General features: G+C 40.6%; 1 long non-coding RNA gene across 1 annotated transcript; it reads right to left on the bottom strand.

The window, feature by feature from the left end:
- Window positions 1-2,617: 2,617 nt before the first annotated feature.
- Window positions 2,618-5,068, bottom strand: LOC132429126 (uncharacterized). The gene is made up of 3 exons (XR_009520289.1): window positions 4,950-5,068; window positions 3,905-4,045; window positions 2,618-3,198 (listed from the first exon to the last, which is right to left on the bottom strand). It is a non-coding gene; the product is annotated as an uncharacterized lncRNA (long non-coding RNA).
- Window positions 5,069-20,035: the final 14,967 nt, after the last annotated feature.

Genomic DNA, 20,035 nt, shown 5'->3' with positions numbered 1-20,035 from the left:
ACAGACAAAGGATTAATCTCCAAAATATACAAACAGCTCATGGAGCTCAATATCAAAAAAACAAACAATTCAATTAAAAAATAGGCAGAAGACCTAAATAGACATTTCACCAAAGAAGACATACAGATGGCCAAGAGGCATATGAAAAGATGCTCAGCATCACTAATTATTAGAGAAATGCAAATCAAAACTACAATGAGGTATCACCTCACACTGGTCAGAATGGCCATCATCAAAAAATCTAGAAACAATAAATGCTGGAAAGGGTGTGGTGAAAAAGGAACCCTCCTGCACTGGTGGTGGGAATGTAAACTGATACAGCCACTATGGAGAACAGTATGGAGGTTCCTTAAAAAACTAAAAGTAGAACTACCATATGACCCAGCAATCCCACTACTGGGCATATACCCTGAGAAAACCACAATTCAAAATGAGACATGCACCACAATGTCATTGCAGCACTATTTACAGTAGCCAGGACATGGAACCAACCTAAATGTCCATCGACAGATGAATGGATAAAGATGTGGCATATATACAATGGAATATTACTCAGGCATAAAAAGAAACAAAATTGAGTTATTTGTAGTGAGGTGGATGGACCTAGAGACGGTCATACAGAGTGACGTAAGTCAGAAAGAGAAAAACAAATACTGTATGCTAACACATATAAATGGGATCTAAAAAAAAAAATGGTACTGATGAACCTAGTGGCAGGGCAGGAATAAAGACGTAGACGAAGAGAATGGACTTGAGGACATGGTTAGGAGAGGGGGAAGCTGGGGCAAAGTGAGACTAGCATCGACATATATACACTACTGAATGTAAAATAGCTAGTGGGAAGCAGCGGTATAGCACAGGGAGATAAGTCCGGTGCTTTGCAATGACCTACAGAGGGGGGATAGGGAGGATGCGAGGGAGGCTCAAGAGGGAGGGGATATGGGGACATATGTATGCATATGGCTGATTCACTTTGGTGTACAACAGAAACTAATATAGTATTGTGAAGCAATTATACTACAATAAAGATTTTTTTTTTTTTAAAAAAAGAATGCACATGGGCTTCCCTGGTGGCGCAGTGGTTGAGAGTCCGCCTGCCGATGCAGGGGACACGGGTTTGTGCCTCAGTCCGGGAAGATCCCCCATGCCACGGAGCGGCTGGGCCCGTGAGCCATGGCCGCTGAGCCTGCGCGATCAGAGCCTGTGCTCCGCAACAGGAGAGGCCACAACAGTGAGAGGCCCGCGTACTGCAAAAAAAAAAAAAAAAAAAGTAAGAAGCAAAACTATGTATACTTAAAACTATGCTTAGTAATAATCAACAATACAGTATTCTACATTACTTAGAAGTTATCTAGGTATTCAATGATTATCTAGTAATTAACCTAATATCAGTCCAATGTTGGGGTTTTTTTTGTTTTTTGTTTTTGTTTTTGGCCAAGCCACTCAGCTTGTGGGCTCTTAGTTCCCTGACCAGGGATTGAACCCATGCCGCCCTGCAGTGGAAGTACAGAGTCCTAACCACTGGACTGTCAGGGAATTCCCAGTCCAATGTTTTAAGTTAAAGAACTTGAAAATTAACTTCAGGTTACTACAAAACATACATACTACAAAATATAATTATTATTGAAATAAAAATGTTGTCAGTATAGTGATTCAATTTAGTTGAGCACAAATTTACATTTCATAATCTTAAATATTGTTAATGCCCTTCAGCCAAAGACCACCAGGAACACTCCTGTAGTTGAACAAGTTTGGTTTTGTACCAGGAGAGAACATACACCATAGGGAACTGTGGGGTGGCTCAGTAATAGGATGTTAGAAAGGACTTATACAACTAGGGGTTTGGTTGGGTGATTTTGGAGAAGGTACAGGAAGAGAGGGTTTACTCTAGGCGAAAGCAGGGACAGTCTATGATTATCTCGATACATCTTATTCATAGGGAAGGCACACTAATGCAAGCATAGAGCTATAATTGGTAAAGCAGTATGAGTCACATACTAGCTGGTCTAGAGAGATATTTGGTATTTTATGGCTTGGACAATGTTCTTGTTTTGTCTATGTTCAGACATGATTACTGGAGTGAGCTCGTTTTTGTAATAATCTGTCATGGTCACAGAGTGGCCTTGTCTGATGTTGATGTTCTGTGAAATAGTTCATGTCCAACAGGAGAACATTAAGACCTAGCTGTGAGTGACAAGCCAGCTCATAGCAACACCAAGGCCCAGCAGAAGATAGCACCAGGCCAGCTCCTGGATGTCAGGGTCTGCTTTTTTTCTTTATTAACATTATGTAGAACTAATGTTAGCTTATTTGGTCAGTAAACCTCCATACGTTTAGGAAAAACAAATACAAATAGAACAAAATGTAGATTTGTATTATACTTAACACTGATAAATCAGAGAAGAGATAGCTATTTCTCAAAACCAAAATTGTTAAATGAGTCTTGAAGGGGTTCAGAACATGCCGCCTCAAAATATGTTGATTTGGCCTACTGATTATTTTGAGCTAAAGGCACTTGTAAAACAGCAGATGCAAGAAGGGCACTCTGACCTCCCCTTTCTTCTTGAAAGCAAGAGGTAAAACTCCCATGTGAAAGATGCCCTCTTTGCCCCTGGAAGAAAAGGACGTTCTTATCACCAGAGACAGGGAATGGAGGCCACAAAGAATCTGTACCTTGTTAGAAGAACCCTATTTTTCTTGAGCCTCCCCATATATTCTGTTAGAATTTTTTTAGTTTAGCACATTTAAAGTATTAGATGCTTGGTCTCCTTATTTTAAGAGAATTTTAGGAATATTTGATTTACGTGTGTGCTTAGTTATCTCTATAAGCCAATCAGAGCAGAGCTCCTTTAATTTAGAAGTCCTTATAATCTTATTTATTTATTTTTAAAATTGTTATTTATTTATTTATGGCTGCATTGGGTCTTCATTGCTGCATGCGGGCTTTCTCTAGTTGTGGCGAACAGGGGCTACTCTTCATGGCAGTGCGTGGGCTTCTCATTGTGGTGGCTTCTCTTGTTGCAGAGCATGGGCTTTAGGTATGCAGGCTTCAGTAGTTGTGGCACACGGACTCTAGAGCGCAGGCTCAGTAGTTGTGGCACAAGGGCTTAGTTGCTCCGTGGCATGTGGGATCTTCCTGGACCAAGGATCAAACCCGTGTCCCCTACATTGGCAGGCGGATTCTTAACCACTGCACCACTAGGAAAGTCCGTATAATCTAATTTATTAATATCATCTAGAGATAGGTAGACATTCTGCAACTGAGTCCCCCTAAAACCAAGTTCCTTTACCCAATTTTTGATTTTCTTTCCATCCCAAACTTTATTTCCTTCCTTTCTTCTCTGACCTCAATCCTGTGCTAACTAAACGCTAATCAACCAGAGTCAGATAAGTAAAACTGATGTTGTTGATAACATCATTAATTTACTAAAATTGATGTTGTAGATATTATTATTAACTTAAACAAACTCAGGTGGTTTCTCCAGGGCAAGATGAGCTAATAGGCCTCTGAGCCATGGACCACTTAGCCAGAGAATCACAAACCAGAGACATCCTGATTCCCAAAACTACAATTAAGAAATGTCACAAGAAGATGATTGACCCCAGCCTCTTTGTTCTCCCCCTTGAAAAAACTCGTAACTCAAAGACCAAGTTGGAGTGGAGACTAGTCTCCCACTCCCTTGCTTGTTGCCCTGCAGTAAATCCTTACTTTGCTGCAAATTCCCACTGCTAGAGTTTGGCTTTCTGTACTGCTGGCCCATGAGCCCTTTGCTTAGTTACAGTTTCACACTCATACACAGAGAGGTAAAGGCCTTTCTAAATTACACAGAGATGTAGATTTATAGCTTTAAATCTACAATTTCAGCTGCAAGTCAAGAGTAAAACCAGAAACACAAAAACTTACTAGTTTGGATATCAAAGAGCTGTTTCCCATCCAGGTAAAAGTCTGTTCTCCTTCCTGGTTTGCACGGTCTTAAGATGGACAAGTAGAGAAACAAATATGACTAACAAAATTTGGGGAATAACTTACCAGCCATAAGCAATCCTGAAACAAACAAACAAAAAAAGCACAGAATTAGTAGTGATGACAAGAAACTAGAGAAACATATATTACCTAACTCAGATTTGGCCGTTTGCCACTCAAAAGCCAATACTCGAGAGACCAGTGTTGACTGGAAAGCGAAGATTGCTTTATTCAGGAGGCCAGCAACATGGGGAGAAATAGGACTTGTATCCAAGAACCAACTCCCAAGATTCTGCTTGACCGTGAAAGTTTCTTACGAGGGAGAAAAGGGAAGTTAATCACAGTTAATCATTTGGGGAGGGGGTCAGAGTCTTTTATCTTCCACAGTGTGCAGATTTTCTTCTGACTGGTTGGTGGTGAGGTAACAGGGTGATGCTCCAGGAATTATACCCAGCCTGAAGTTAGCATCCTCCACCTGGGTGGGGGCCTTAGTTCCTACAGAAGAACTCAAAGATACTGTTATGTATGTTCCTTGAGGAAGAACCAGGACCCTGCTTTATTATTGCACTATGGTTTCCTGACTGCTTCTCCTTTGGGTCTGCATTCCCTCTCTTCCCCAATAAGCAACTGTTTGAATCTACCCGTTGGTACTCAGGGAAGGTCTAGGAGGCTGAAGCTTCTTTCCTACAAACAAGAAATGGGGAACACAGAAAGGATTTGTATCCAAAAGGATTTCTACTGAGGAGGGCCCCACAGGGTCCTGCTCAGTTTCACACAGTGTCAGCAAAGTTCTATTGCCACTTAGCATTCACCTATAGGAGCCAAAAAATAAGTGGCTGGGTTTAAGACACCCATGAGGTTCCTTCTCCAGCAATGTAATATACCTGGCCCTTTTGAAACCGTGCACCTCAGATTGGGACTTGAACCCACATGCCAGGACTCGAACCCAGCCTAAACCCACAATCTTCCAACTGAGATCACACACCTGGTTTCAGGACTTAATGAAACTCAGGTTCTTGATGTCTCATCACAGAAAGAATTCAGTGAGTGACAAAATGATACATAAGAAGTGGATTTATTTAGAGAGAAACACACTCCACAGACAGAGTGTGGGCCATCTCAGAAGGTGAGCAAGGCACCAGTGTACGGGGTTGTCAGTTTTTATAGAGGTGGGTAATTTCATAGGCTAATGAGTGGGAGGAGTATTCCAGCTATTTCAGGAAGGGGTGGGGATTTCCAGGAATTGTGCCCCTGCCCACTTTTTGACCTCTATGGTCGGCCTTGGAACTGTTACAGCACCTGTGGGTGTGTCATTTAGCTTGCTGATGTGTTACAATGAGCATATACTGAGGCTAAAGGTCTAGTGGAAGGCCATCTTGGACCTGTTTGGTTCTAATCACTTTATGTCGTGTCCTTGGGTTATGTCATTCTTTTAAAGATTGTGCCCTACCCCCTTCCCTCCTGTTTCAACACATGTGGGTTCAAGTCCCAATCAGAGTTGCATGGTTTCACGCTCTCACCGCTTGTTTGTAGTCCTTTCTTAAAGATAAAGCAAAGCATGGACTTGGGAGAAGACTACCTGGGCTTTACCACTTACTAGCTGTGTGACCTTGGGCAAGTTACTCATCTTCTCTGTGCTCCAGTTTCCTCATTTGTAAAATGAGGATTTCAATAGTGTTATTTCATAGAGTTGTTACAAGGATTAAATGACCTAATATTTATTTGGAAAGTACTTATAACAGTGCCTAGCACATATTCAGTGTTATATAAATATTACATAAAGATATGTGAATAATTTGCTATCTCGTTTATCTATTTTCAAGTAATATGTTCAGGTACTCTAATGCTATGTACATGATAATGTTAAAACTTTCTCAGAGGAAAAGGAGCGGGGAGGGACAAGGTATATCTACAAAAAAATGGATGTGGTTTATTTTTTTTTCACCATCATCCCTTCTATATTCCCTGTTTGTGAGGAAATTTTTTCAAAGACACTTGACATCCCTACTCGTGTATTTGTGCAGAGGACAGACTCTTGTTCGGTTCCATTGCAAGATCTCCTTCCGTAGCATGCTTTGTCCTCCTGAAAGAACCTTTCCTTTCAGTTCCTCTCCCTAATGCTGCAGATCTGCTCCTTTGCCCCAGTCCTGCCCCCACGGCCCTGAACTAGTGGGAGAATCTCCTAGATGCAGAATGCCTGCCTTGCTAACCACACAGATGGACCAGACATGGCCTCTGCCTTCAGGTCACTCACAGACCAAGAGGATCAGTACTGTGTAATCTTGAAACTAGCCATTTCGGCTGTATATGAGAACCTGACCTGCTTTCATGTGGTTCTCTAGCATAATTCACATCCACACGTCCGACCGTAATCAGTCAGTTATGTCTTATATTAAGCCACCCAGAAAAATAACCACTTCCTTAGAGGAAATTATGTTAGACCAACGTCTTCTGTGTTTTTCTTCTTCCCTGGTGCATTTTTATTTTAATAGCAGGGAAGTTCATCTCTGAAAAAGATTTTAAGTTGCTTGCCATTATAGAAAGTATCCTGAGCTGGAAGTCAGGCATTTTGGAGTTTAATCCTAGCTCTTCCCTTTTAGCACTGGGGGTGAGTTGCTTCACCTCTCTGGGTCCCCGCTTACTAAAACCTTCAATGGTAAAGAAAACAGCAAATGCTTTTTGATGCTCTCACAATCAAAAGCAAGCTTCTGCTGAATCAGTGGAGCACTGGGACTGGATACCAACTAGTCTAATCTCTCATTTTACAGAGGATAAAATGAGACTAATACTGACAAAGTGGCTTACCAAGTTCAGAAATCTAATTGAGATCAAAGTCAAGACTGTGTGATGAAGAATTGTGCTCTGTTATTTGCTAGACCCCAAGCCATAGTGTGCCTACTGGTTATTATGTAGCAGCAAACAATATTATGCTTAGCTTAAAACACAGTTTTCTTCCTTTATTTAGACAGTTCCCTTTGAAGGAAATAAAGTTCTTGCATTTGTTGTGATGTACTTTGAAGGATTACAACCTTTTATCGTATGTTTTTGGTTATAATAATTAAAACTTTGCATAGCTTTAAAACATTATTCGTAGGATACAAAAAAATTAAGTAAAAGTTTCTGAAAGATGAAAAATGTCTAATTTTGTAATTCAACAAGACACAGCATGCAGAAAAAAAGGGGATATTAAAGTGCCTTTATTTGGACAGAAGAATTATAACAGGATTTCCCTTGTGAGAGAAAAAAACAAAGGGACAAGTTTTAAAGACTTGAAGGTTTTTTGATAGTTAATGCAGTGGTAATTAATTTTCCTCTGACATCTTGCACTTTATTCCTGTGTAACACCATTCATCTGAAGATTATAGATGAGTTTTGGACTTCCCTGGTGGCGCAGTGGTTAGGAATCCGCCTGCCAATGCAGGGGACACAGGTTCGAGCCCTGGTCCAGGAAGATCCCACGTGCCGCAGAGCAACAGTGCTCGTGCACCACAACTACTGAGCCTGCGCTCTAGAGCCCATGAGCCACAACTACTGAGCCCACGTGCCACAACTACTGAAGCCCGTGCACCTAGAGCCCATGCTCCGCAACGAGAAGCCACCGCAATGAGAAGCCCGTGCACCTCAACGAAGAGTAGCCCCAGCTCGCCGCAACTAAAGAAAGCCTGAGTGCAGCAACAAAGACCCAACACAGCCAATAAATAAATAAATATTTAAAAAAATAAAAATAAATAAAGATTATAGATGAGTTTTAATCTTGTCTATACCTAAGTTTTATATAACCCATTTATATATTTTTTTTATTGAAGTATAGCTGATTTGCAATGTTGTGCTAATTTCTGCTGTTCAGCAAAGTGACTCAGTTATGCACATATACACATTCTTTTTTTATATTCTTTTCCATTATGGTTTATCTATGACCCATTTATTTCTCTCAGTTTTCAGATGAGCAAATCAAAATTTTCAAAAATAAGATACTCTCAAAAGCCCTGCAATGCCTGTTTCTTATTTTAACAACTCAAGTCTGGATATGGCTTGATTCAAATTTAGCTTTGCCTGTTACAGGGATTCCATCATGCAAGCCGCAAGTTCACGGTTTGCCAGATAAGCTGAGATCTCCTAGCCTCAAAACAATCATCTACCATCATCTCTTCACCCCACTCTCGGGTGCTCTTCCCATTCACCCAGCTAATTTTGCTTCAGCTTCCCCTGGTTTGCCTTTGGGCTTCCTGTAGGACCCGTGTTCAATCAGTCTTTTCTCTCTCTCAGCTTCAGTCCACCTCAGGCAGGATACAGCTAAGCAGCCTTAGCCAGTGCCCTTGCTGGACCTGCCCTGGATTAGAGAGAGGAAGGTTTAGACACCCATTATTGCCCCATGCTGACCCCTAAGTATGAACGAACAAAACAAAGGAAGCAAGTCAAAGACTTGCTCTAGTCCTCGGATGTAGAGTGCTTGGGCAGCAAGCGTTAGGTTCTTAGTTGGACACTTATGACCCCAGGAAGAAAGAGAGGATGATAAATACTATTGATGAATCCTCGTGGGAAGTAGAGGGGTAACTGAAAGTGGGGGTGCATGCATTGTCTGCGGCTCTGTTATTCAAAGTGCGACCTAGGGACCAGCAGACTCAGCATCACCTGGGAGCATCTCAGGCCCCACCCCAGATCTACCAAATCTGAATCTGCATTTTAGTAAGACCTGTAGGTGATTTGTGTGCACACTGTCTAAGGTGAGTCTGGCTTGATCTGTCCTTTCCTGTGAAAGGCCTCAGAGTGTCCAGGGCCTGAGAGACAGGCTTGGGCACCCCAAAATTCACAGGAGCCAAATGCTAACCTAGCCATCCACAGAGAGACTCACTGCCCCAGGGTTTACATACTTGAAGGCTGAATGCCTGCTCATTTCCTTCCCTATCGGCAAACTTAACCCAGGAGGCTAGATCCTCATCAGGTTACCAGGAGAACCTGGGATATTTACTCTCCCCTTCTAAATAATTCAGTGTTTCTCCAAATACATTATTGCCAGCCTAAGCACACTTCAGTCTCCTTCTTCCACTTCTGAAAAGCAGTTCTACTTGCCTCATTTTCTCAAGCTTGGGGAACATCTCCTAGTAACTCTCAAACAATTTTTTTTTTTTTTTTTTGCGGTACGCGGGCCTCTCACTGTTGTGGCCTCTCCCGTTGCAGAGCACAGGCTCCGGACGCGCAGGCTCAGCGGCCATGGCTCACGGGCCCAGCCGCTCCGCGGCATGTGGGATTTTCCCGGACCGGAGCACGAACCCGTGTCCGCTGCATCGGCAGGCGGACGCTCAACCACTGCGCCACCAGGGAAGCCCCCAAACAATTTTGATAATCATAAGTCAGTCACACAACCTCATCTAATCCTCATAACAACTATGCAATAGGTACTAGTATCCCCATTTTACAAATGCAGAAACTGAGGCTCAGAGATGTTAAGTAACATGCTCAAAGTCATACATCTAATAGTGGGGGATCAGAATTCTTGCTGGCCCCAAAGCCAGTGGTTTTAGTACCTGGAACAGACACAACCACCTCTTTGGCCTTTTCCTCAGACAAGCTCCAAAGATGCTTTGCAAGCTGTTATTTACAGACATACGACTTGTCTTCTTGCTCGTTCGTGTGGTTCATATGTCATGTGTCAACCTCATTATTATGATTACTATCATTTTCATCATCATCAATCAACATTTGTTGAAAGCTGTCATGGTGCTGGGCACTATAATTTTAATTCCCTGCATGCAGTTTCTGCCTGTATACTCTTCCTTTTAAATAATCACATTGCTAGGAATATTTTCTTTTGAAAGTGTGACAAACTACCAGCAGGTGCTTGTAGTTTCCAGCAGGCATTTGTTTTAGTGCTGAAAGCTGGAGAAAAAATTTGCTCAGTTATTCACTCTGTACAAAATCTGAACAATTGATGTCTGCTTTCACACTTCATGCTTGATGGCTTCAAAGATCAAGATAAATTCTTTCAACCAGAGGAAAAATAAATCCATAAGAGCTTAATCTGTGGTCTATCACTGCTCAATGTTGAACACCTATGCTTTTATTCTATTCTGATTTCTTTTTATTTTTTTTAAATTTTTATTGGAGTTGATATACAATGTTGTGTTGGTTTCAGGTATACAGCAAAGTGAATTAGTTATACATGTACATATATCCACTCTTTTTTAGATTCTTTTCCCATGTAGGCCATTACAAAGGATTAAGTAGAGTTCCCTGTGCTATATGATTTCTTCTTAAATTTTATTTTTTTCCCAAGACATTTTATTTTATTCTCTATTTTTTAATTGAAGTATAGTTGATTCACAATGTTGTGCTAATTTCTGCTGTACAGCAAAGTGACTCAGTTACACACATATATACATTCATTTTTTATATTCTTTTCCATCATGGTTTATCCCAAGGAGATTGAATACAGTTCTGTGTGCCAGACAGTAGGACCTTGTTGTTTATCCATTCTAAATGTAATAGTTTGCATCTACTAACCCCGAACTCCCAGTCCATCCTTCTCCCTCCTCCACTCCCCCTTGGCAACCACAAGTCTATTCTCTTTTTAAATTTTAAAATGCTAAGATTTACTATTGAAGCTTAGAGTTTTAATGTCTAACCTTCCGACTGTGAATATTTATATCAGTCAGTAAATGGCAATGTAAAGGAAGTCAGGTTTATATTTGAATTTTGGTTAATACACTTACCAGCTTGGTCCCTTTGGGAATGTTACTTCACCTTGCTGAGCCTCAGTTAATCAACCTATTGAAAGAGGCTAATAAATTATTTTTCTTTTTTTCTTTTTTTTGGCCGCACCACACCACTGCAGGATTTTAGTTCCCCAACCGGGGATTGAACCTGGACCCTCAGCAGTGAAAGTGGGGAGTCCTAACCATTGGACCACCAGGGAATTCCCCAAAGAGGTTAATAAACTCTTAAAAGATTTCTTATCTTTTAGAGATATATACTGAATGAAATGATGTGATGGTTGGGATTTGCTTCAAAATAATCCAAATGTAGGGGGAAAGTTGGGTGGGTGTATAGTTGAAACAAAACTAGCTAATATGTTAATTGTTGACACAGGGTGATGGGTACCTAGGGATTCATTATAGTATTCTCTCTACTTTTGTATATGTTTGAAAATTTTCAATTAAAAGAATGAAAAAAAAATCCTCATAGATCTTTGTGAATATTAGAAAATATATGTGAAAAATATATATATGTGAAAGTGCTTTAGTCTGGAATAATAGCAACCACTTTTCAGGCATTTACTGTGTGCTATATGCCATTCAGAACACTTTACATCATTATTTCATTTAATTATCACAACACTTGCATGAATTAGGTAATTGTTATTATCTGCATTTTAGAGATGAGGAAAAAGAGACACAGAATTTAAGCAACTCACCCGAGGGCACGCAGCTAATAAGTACCAAAATCAGATTCAAACCTTAGTTGACCTCCAGAGCCCATGCTACGTTGCCTCTCATCTGATAAGCATCTGAGTAATAGCCAATAATAGCTGCCATTTTTTGTGTTCCAAACATACTAGGAATCATCCTAAATGTCTGCTCTACTTTATCTCTGATTTGTTCAACAAAAACCCAAAGCAGCCAAAATTAATTAATTAATTAATTTTAATAATAATAATAATAATGAAATAAATTAACTGAGGCAAATTTGGAGCCAGGTTGACTGAATACTCTGAACTCCTTTTGAATGAGTGGCATGTTTGGTCTGCTCCCTAGCCAACACATCAGCAATGAATAGAGGGCTAGTTCATGGTTAACAACTGTCCCTCTGGGAGGGGGAGAGAGAAAAGCCCTGATTTGTAGCATTTGCAGGGATAAATACTCCTACCGTGGCCATTTTTGCAATGTCATTGAGTGCAGAACTGGGAAGAGATGTGCAGTATTACACACTGTTATATAAGATTTCCACCCTGCAGATAGTTGACGTAAATGCCTTCAAGAACATAGGTAATGGTAAAATGTAGCAGAATAAGGAAGTGATGAGTTTTGATCATTTTTTTGTCTTTGTTCTTGATGTAATTTATTTAATTGTAAGTTTATAAAAGTTAATTTTTTTAAACTATTTACTGTGAGGTCCTAATAAGGTAACAATCTGAAAGTTGTTGCAAAGTATTTTATTTATTTATTTATTTTGGCTGTGTTGGGTCTTCGTTTCTGTGCGAGGGCTTTCTCTAGTTGTGGCAAGCGGGGGCCACTCTTCATCGCGGTGTGTGGGCCTCTCACTATTGTGGCCTCTCTTGCTGTGGAGCACAGGCTCCAGACACACAGGCTCAGTAGTTGTGGCTCACAGGCATGTGGGATCCTCCCAGACCAGGGCTCGAACCCGTGTCCCCTGCATTAGCAGGCAGATTCTCAACCACTGTGCCACCAGGGAAGCCCAAAAGTTAATTTTTAATAATTGCATTGTTTAACAGTTGGCTCACAAAATTCCCAAAAATTGAACAGCTGGCTCTCTTGAGCTGTTACAAACCATTTCCAACATAACAGTAAAGATCAAGTTTGCTCTCTATCAGTTACGTGATAGTGAAATGTAAGTGGTTATTGCCAGCAAAAATTATTGGCCTAAAAATTAGGAATTTGCAGAAGACAGTTTTATCACCAGATTTCTTTTCATTCAGAATTAGCTTCACAGGTATAAATATAAAAGTATGTGTTGATCTGAGACTCCAGTTTGGAAGGATTTGTGAGTGGAGACATGAATGACTTTAGAAAGAGGTAATTTCTGCTAGAATCTAACAACCAAATGGCTCTAAAGTGCAACCCATCAAGAGATTTGAACAGACAGTTCATAGTAAAGAACTAGAATGGCCCTTCATCATGATAAAAAGACTCATCTTTCAAGAGAGTAAGACAAGTCACAGACCAGGAGAAAATATTTGCAAAAGACATATGTGATATAGGACTGTTATTCACAATATACAAAGAACTCTTTAAACTCAACAATAAGAAAACAAACAACCCAGTTGAAAGATGAGCAAAAGACCTGAAAGCTCACCAAAGAAGATATACAGGTGGCAAATAAACATATGAAAAGATGCTCAACATCATATGTCATTAGGGAATTGCAAATTATAACATCAGTAAGATACTACTACACACCTATTAGAATGGCCAAAATCCAAAACACTGTTAGCACCAAGTGCTGAGAAGGATGTGGAGCAACAGTAACTCTCATTTATTGTGGTGGAAATGCAAAATGCTACAGCCACTTTTTGGAAGACAGCTTGACAGTTTCTTACAAAATTAAATGTACTCTTATCATATGATCCAGCAATTGCACTCCTTATCAAAATGAGTTGAAAACTTATGTTCATACAAAACCCTACACACAGATATTTCTAGCAGCTTTATTCATAATTGCCAAAACTTGGCAGCAACCAAGATGTCCTTCAACAGATAAATGAATGAAGAAACTGTGGCAGATCCAGACAGTGGAATGTTATTCAGCCCTAAAAAGAAATGATCTATCAAGCCATGAAAAGACATGGAGAAATCTTTAATTCATATCACTACATGAAAAAAGCCAATCTGAACAGTGTGATTCCAACTACATGACATTCTGAAAAAGGCAAAACTATGGAGAGAGTAAAAACATCAGTGGTTGTCAGAAGTTAGGAGAGTGGAAGGGATGAATTAGCAGAGCACAGAATATCTTTAGGGCAGTGAAACTACTCTGTAGGATACTATAATGGTAGATACATGCCATTATAAATTTGTCCAAACTCAAGGAATGGACAAGAGTGAACTATAAGGTAAACTGTGGAATTCAGGTGATAATGATGCATCAGTATAGGTTCATCAATTGTAACAAATATACCACTCTGGTGGGAGATGTTGATAGGGGAAGAGGCTGTGCATGTGTGGGAACAGGCAGTATAAGGGGACTCTGTATCATCTGCTCAGCTTTGCTGTGAGCCTAAAGGTGTTCTTAAAAATGTCTATTTAGGGGGCTTCCCTGGTGGCACAGTGGTTGAGAGTCCGCCTGCCGTTACAGGGGACAAGGGTTCGTGTCCCGGTCCGGGAAGATCCCACATGCCACGGAGCAGCTAGGCCCGTGAGCCATGGCCACTGAGCCTGTGTGTCCGGAGCCTGTGCTCCCAAACGGGAGAGGCCACAACAGTGAGAGGCCCGCGTACCGCAAAAAAAAAAAAATGTCTATTTAAAAAAAAAGGGGGGGGGGGAGACCTTCAAGATGGCGAAGGAGTAAGACATGGAGATCACCTTCCTTCCAACAAATACATCAGAAATACATCTAAATGTGGAACAACTCCTACAGAACACCTACTGAACGCTGGCAGAACACCTCAGACTTCCCAAAACGCAAGAAACTCCCCACGTACCTGGGTAGGGCAAAAGAAAAAACAGAGACAAAAGAATAGGGACGGGACCTGCACTTCTGAGACAGACGTGTGAAGGAGGAAAAGTTTCCACACACTAGGAAGCCCCTTCACTGGCAGAGACGGTGGGTGGGTGAGGGGGAACCTTCAGAGCCACAGAGGAGAGTACAGCAACAGGGGCGCAGATGGCAAAGCGGAGAGATTTCCGCACAGAGGATCGGTGCCGACCAGCACTCACCAGCCTGAGAGGCTTGTCTGCTCCCCCACCGGGGCGGGCAGGGGCTGGGAGCTGAGGCTCAGTCATCGGTCGGATCCCAGGGAGAGGACTGGGGTCGGCTGCGTGAACACAGCCTGAAGGGGGCTAGTGCGGCACAGCTAGCCGGGACGGAGTCCGGGAAAAAGTCTGGACCTACTGAAGAGGCAAGAGACCATTGTTTCGGGGTGCGCGAGGAGAGGGGATTCAGAACACTGCCTAAATGAGCTCCAGAGACGGGCGCCAGCCGCAGCTATCAGCGCCGACCCCAGAGACGGGCATGAGACGCTAAGGCTTCTGCTGCATCCACCAAAAAGCCTGTGTGCAAGCACAGGTCACCCTCCACACTGCCCCTCCCGGGAGCCTGTGCAGCCCGCCACTGCCAGGGTCCCGTGATCCAGGGACAACTTCCCCGGTAGAACGCGCACGGCGCACCTCAGGCTGTTGCAACGTCACACTGGCCTCTGCCGCCGCAGGCTTACCCCGCATTCCGTACCCCTCCCTCCCCTCGGCCTGAGTGAACCAGAGCCCCCTTATCAGCCACTCCTTTAACCCCATCCTGTCTGGGCGGGAACAGACGCCCTCAGGCGACCTACACGCAGAGGCGGGTCCAAATCCAAAGCTGAACCCCAGGAGCTGTGTGAACAAAGAAGAGAAAGGGAAATTTCTCCCGGCAGCCTCAGGAGCAGCAGGTTAAATATTCACAATCAACTTGATGTACGCTGCATCTGTGGAATACCTGAATAGACAACGAATCATCCCAAAATTGAGGCTGTGGACTTTGGGAGCAACTGTAGACTTGGGGTTTTTCTGTATGCGACTGACTGGTTTCTGGTTTTATGTTTATCTTAGTTTAGTATTTAAAGTTTATTATCATTGGTAGATTTGTTTATTGATTTGGTTGCTCTCTTCCTTTTTTTTTTGTATATATATATACGTATATATTTTCCTTTTTTTCTTTTTGTGAGTGTGTATGTTTATGCTTCTTTGTGTGATTTTGTCTGTATAGCTTTGCTTTTACCATTTGTCCTAGGGTTCTGTCTGTCCGGTGCTTTTTTTTAGTATAGTTTTTAGCGCTTGTTATCATTGGTAGATTTGTTTTTTGGTTTGGTTGCTCTCTTCTTTCTTTCTTTTAATTACTTTAATTTTTAATAATTTTTGCTTTTATTTTAATAACTTTATCTCTTTTTATTTTCTTTCTTTCTTTCTTTCCTTCCTTCCTTCCTTCCTTCCTCCCTCCCTCCCTTCTTTCTTCCTTCCTTCCTTCCTTCCTTGCTTTCTTTCTTTTTTTCTTTCTTTCTTTTTTCCTCCCTTTTCTTCTAAGATGTGTCGCTGACAGGGTCTTGGTGCTCCAGCCAGGTGTCAGGCCTGTCCCTGTGAGGTGGGAGAGCCGAGTTTAGGACATTGGTCCACCAGAGACTTCCCGGTTCCACGTAATATCAAATATCAAGTGAAAGCTCTCGCAGAGATCTCCATCTCAACACCAAGACCCAGCTCCACTCAATGACCAGCAAGCTAAGTGCTGGATACCCTATGCCAAACAACTAGCAAGACAGGGACATAACCTCACCCATTAGCAGAGAGGCTGCCTAAAATCATAATAAGGCCACAGACACCCCAAAACACATCACCAGACGTGGACCTGCCCATCAGAAAGACAAGATCCAGCCTCATCCACCAGAACACAGGCACCAGTACCCTCCGCCAGGAAGCCTACACAACCCACTGAACCAACCTTAGCCACTGGGGACAGACACCAAAAACAACGGGAACTACGAACCTGCAGCCTGCAAAAAGGAGACCCCCCCAAACACAGTAAGATAAGCAAAATGAGAAGACAGAAAAACACACAGCAGATGAAGGAGCAAGGTAAAAACCCACCAGACCTAACAAATGAAGAGGAAATAAGCAGTCTACCTGAAAAAGAATTCTGAATAATGATAGTAAAGATGATCCAAAATCTTGGAAATAGAATAGAGAAAATACAAGAAACGTTTAACAAGAACCTAGAAGAACTAAAGAGCAAGCAAACAATGATGACCAACACAATAAATGAAATTAAAAATCCTCTAGAAGGGATCAATAGCAGAATAACTGAGGCAGAAGAACAGATAAGTGACCTGGAAAATAAAATAGTGGGAATAACTACTGCAGAGCAGAATAAAGAAAAAGAATGAAAAGAACTGAGGACAGCCTCAGAGACCTCTGGGACAACATTAAATGCACCAACATTTGAATTATAGGGGTCCCAGAAGAAGAAGAGAAAAAGAAAGGGACTGAGAAAACATTTGAAGAGATTATAATTGGAAACTTCCCTAATATGGGAAAGGAAATAGTTAATGAAGTCCAGGAAGCACAGAGAGTCCCATACAGGATAAATCCAAGGAGAAACACGCCAAGACACATATTAATCAAACTATCAAAAATTAAATACAAAGAAAAAATATTAAAAGCAGCAGGGAAAAACAACAAATAACACACAAGGGAATCCCCATAAGGTTAACAGCTGATCTTTCAGCAGAAACTCTGCAAGCCAGAAGGGAGTGGCAGGACATATTTAAAGTGATGAAGGAGAAAAACCTACAACCAAGATTACTCTACCCAGCAAGGATCTCATTCAGATTTGATGGAGAAATTCAAACCTTTACAGACAAGCAAAAGCTAAGAGAATTCAGCACCACCAAACCAGCTTTACAACAAATGCTAAAGGAACCTCTCTAGGCAGGAAACACAAGAGAAGGAAAAGACCTACAATAACAAGCCCAAAACAATTAAGAAAATGGGAATAGGAACATACATATCAATAATTACCTTAAAAGTAAAAGGATTAAATGCTCCAACCAAAAGACATAGACTGGCTGAATGGATACAAAAACAAGACCCATATATATGCTGTCTATAAGAGACCCACTTAGGACCTAGGGACACACACAGACTGAAAGTGAGGGGTTGGAAAAAGATATTCCATGCAAAAGGAAATCAAAAGAAAGCTGGAGAAGCCATTTCATATCAGATAAAATAGACTTTAAAATAAAGACTATTACAAGAGACAAAGAAGGACACTACATAATGATCAAGGGATCGATCCAAGAAGATATAACAATTGTAAATATTTATGTACGCAACATAGGAGCACCTCAATACATAAGGCAAATGCTAACAGCCATAAAAGGGGAAGTCGACAGTAATACAATCATAGTAGGGGACTTTAACACTCCACTTTCACCAATGGACAGATCATCCAAAATGAAAATAAATAAGGAAACACAAGCTTGAAATGATACATTAAACAAGATGGACTTAATCGATATTTATAGGACATTCCATCCAAAAACATCAGAATACACTTTCTTATCAAGTGCTCATGGAACATTCTCCAGGATAGATCATATCTTGGGTCACAAATCAAGACTTGGTAAATTTAAGAAAATTGAAATTGTATCAAGTATCTCTTCTGACCACAATGCTATGAGACTAGATATCAATTACAGGAAAAGATCTGTAAAAAATACAAATACATGGAGGCTAAACAATACACTACTTAATAACTAAGAGATCACTGAAGAAATCAAAGAGGAAATCAAAAAATACCTACAGACAAATGACAATGAAAACACGATGATCCAAAACCTATGGGATGCAGCAAAAGCAGTTCTAAGAGGGAAGTTTATAGCAATACAAGCGTACCTCAAGAAACATCTCAAATAAACAATCTAACCTTACACCTAAAGGAACTAGAGAAAGAAGAACAAAAAAACCCCAAAGTTAGCAGAGGGAAAGAAATCATAAAGATTAGAGCAGAAATAAATAAAATAGAAACAAAGAAAACAATAGCAAAGATCAATAAAACTAAAAGCTGGTTCTTTGAGAAGATAAACAAAATTGATAAACCATTAGCCAGACTCATCAAGAAAAAGAGGGAGAGGACACAAATCAATAAGATTAGAAATGAAAAAGGAGAAGTTACAACAGACACCACAGAAATACAAAGCATCCTAAGAGACTACTACAAGCAACTCTATGCCAATAAAATGGACAACCTGGAAGAAATGGACAAATTCTTAGAAAGGTATAACCTTCCAAGACTGAACCAGGAAGAAACAGAAAATATGAACAGACCAATCACAAGTAATGAAATTGAAACTGTGGTTAAAAATCTTCCAACAAACAAAAGTCCAGGACCAGATGGCTTCACAGGTGAATTCTATCAAACATTTAGAGAAGAGTTAACACCCATCCTTCTCAAACTCTTCCAAAAAACTGCAGAGGAAGGAACACTCCCAAACTCAATCTACAAGGCCACCATCACCCTGACAACCAAAATCAGACAAAGATATTACAAAAAAAGAAAATTACAGACCAGTATCACTGATGAATATAGATGCAAAAATCCTCAACAAAAAAACTAGCAAACAGAATCCAACAACACATTAAAAGGATCATACACCATGATCAAGTGGGGTTTATCCCAAGGATGCAAGGATTCTTCAATATACACAAATCAATCAATGTGGTAAAACATATTAACAAATTGAAGAATAAAAACCATATGATCATCTCATTAGATGCAGAAAAAGCTTTTGACAAAATTCAACACCCATTTATGATAAAAACTCTCCAGAAAGTGGGCATAGAGGGAAGCTACCTCAATATAATAATGGCCATAAATGACAAACCCACAGCAAACATCATTCTCAATGGTGAAAAACTGAAAGCATGTCCTCTAAGATCAGGAACAAGAGAAGGACGTCCACTCTCACCACTATTATTCAACATAGTTTTGGAAGTCCTAGCCATGGCAATCAGAGAAGAAAAAGAAATACAAATTGGAAAAGAAGAAGTAAAACTGTCACTGTTTGCAGATGACATGGTACTATACATAGAGAATCCTAAAGATGCCACCAGAAAACTACTAGAGCTAATCAATGAATTTGGTAAAGTTGCAGGATACAAAATTAATGCATAGAAGTCTCTTTCATTCCTATACACTAATGATGAAAAATCTGAAAGAGAAATTAAGGAAACACTCCCATTTACCATTGCAACTAAAAGAATGAAATACCTAGGAATAAACCTACCTAAGCAGACAAAAGACCTGTATGCAGAAAACTATAAGACACTGATGAAAGAAATTAAAGATGATACGAACAGATGGAGAGATATACCATGTTCTTGGATTGGAAGAATCAATATTGTGACAATGACTATACTACCCAAAGCAATCTACAGATTCAATGCAATCCCTATGAAATTACCAATAGCATTTTTTACAGAACTAGAACAAAAAATCTTAAAATTTGTATGGAGACACAAAAGACCCCGAATAGCAAAAGCGGTCTTGAGGGAAAAAGACAGAGCTGGAGAATCAGACCTCCCTGAATTCAGACTATACTACAAAGCTACAGTAATCAGGACAATATGGTACTGACACAAAAATAGATATGTA

This window comes from Delphinus delphis, chromosome 8 (assembly GCF_949987515.2).
Source record: "Delphinus delphis chromosome 8, mDelDel1.2, whole genome shotgun sequence".
Classification (NCBI taxonomy): Eukaryota; Metazoa; Chordata; class Mammalia; order Artiodactyla; family Delphinidae; genus Delphinus; species Delphinus delphis.
This window is presented reverse-complemented; position numbering and strand designations above follow the sequence as displayed.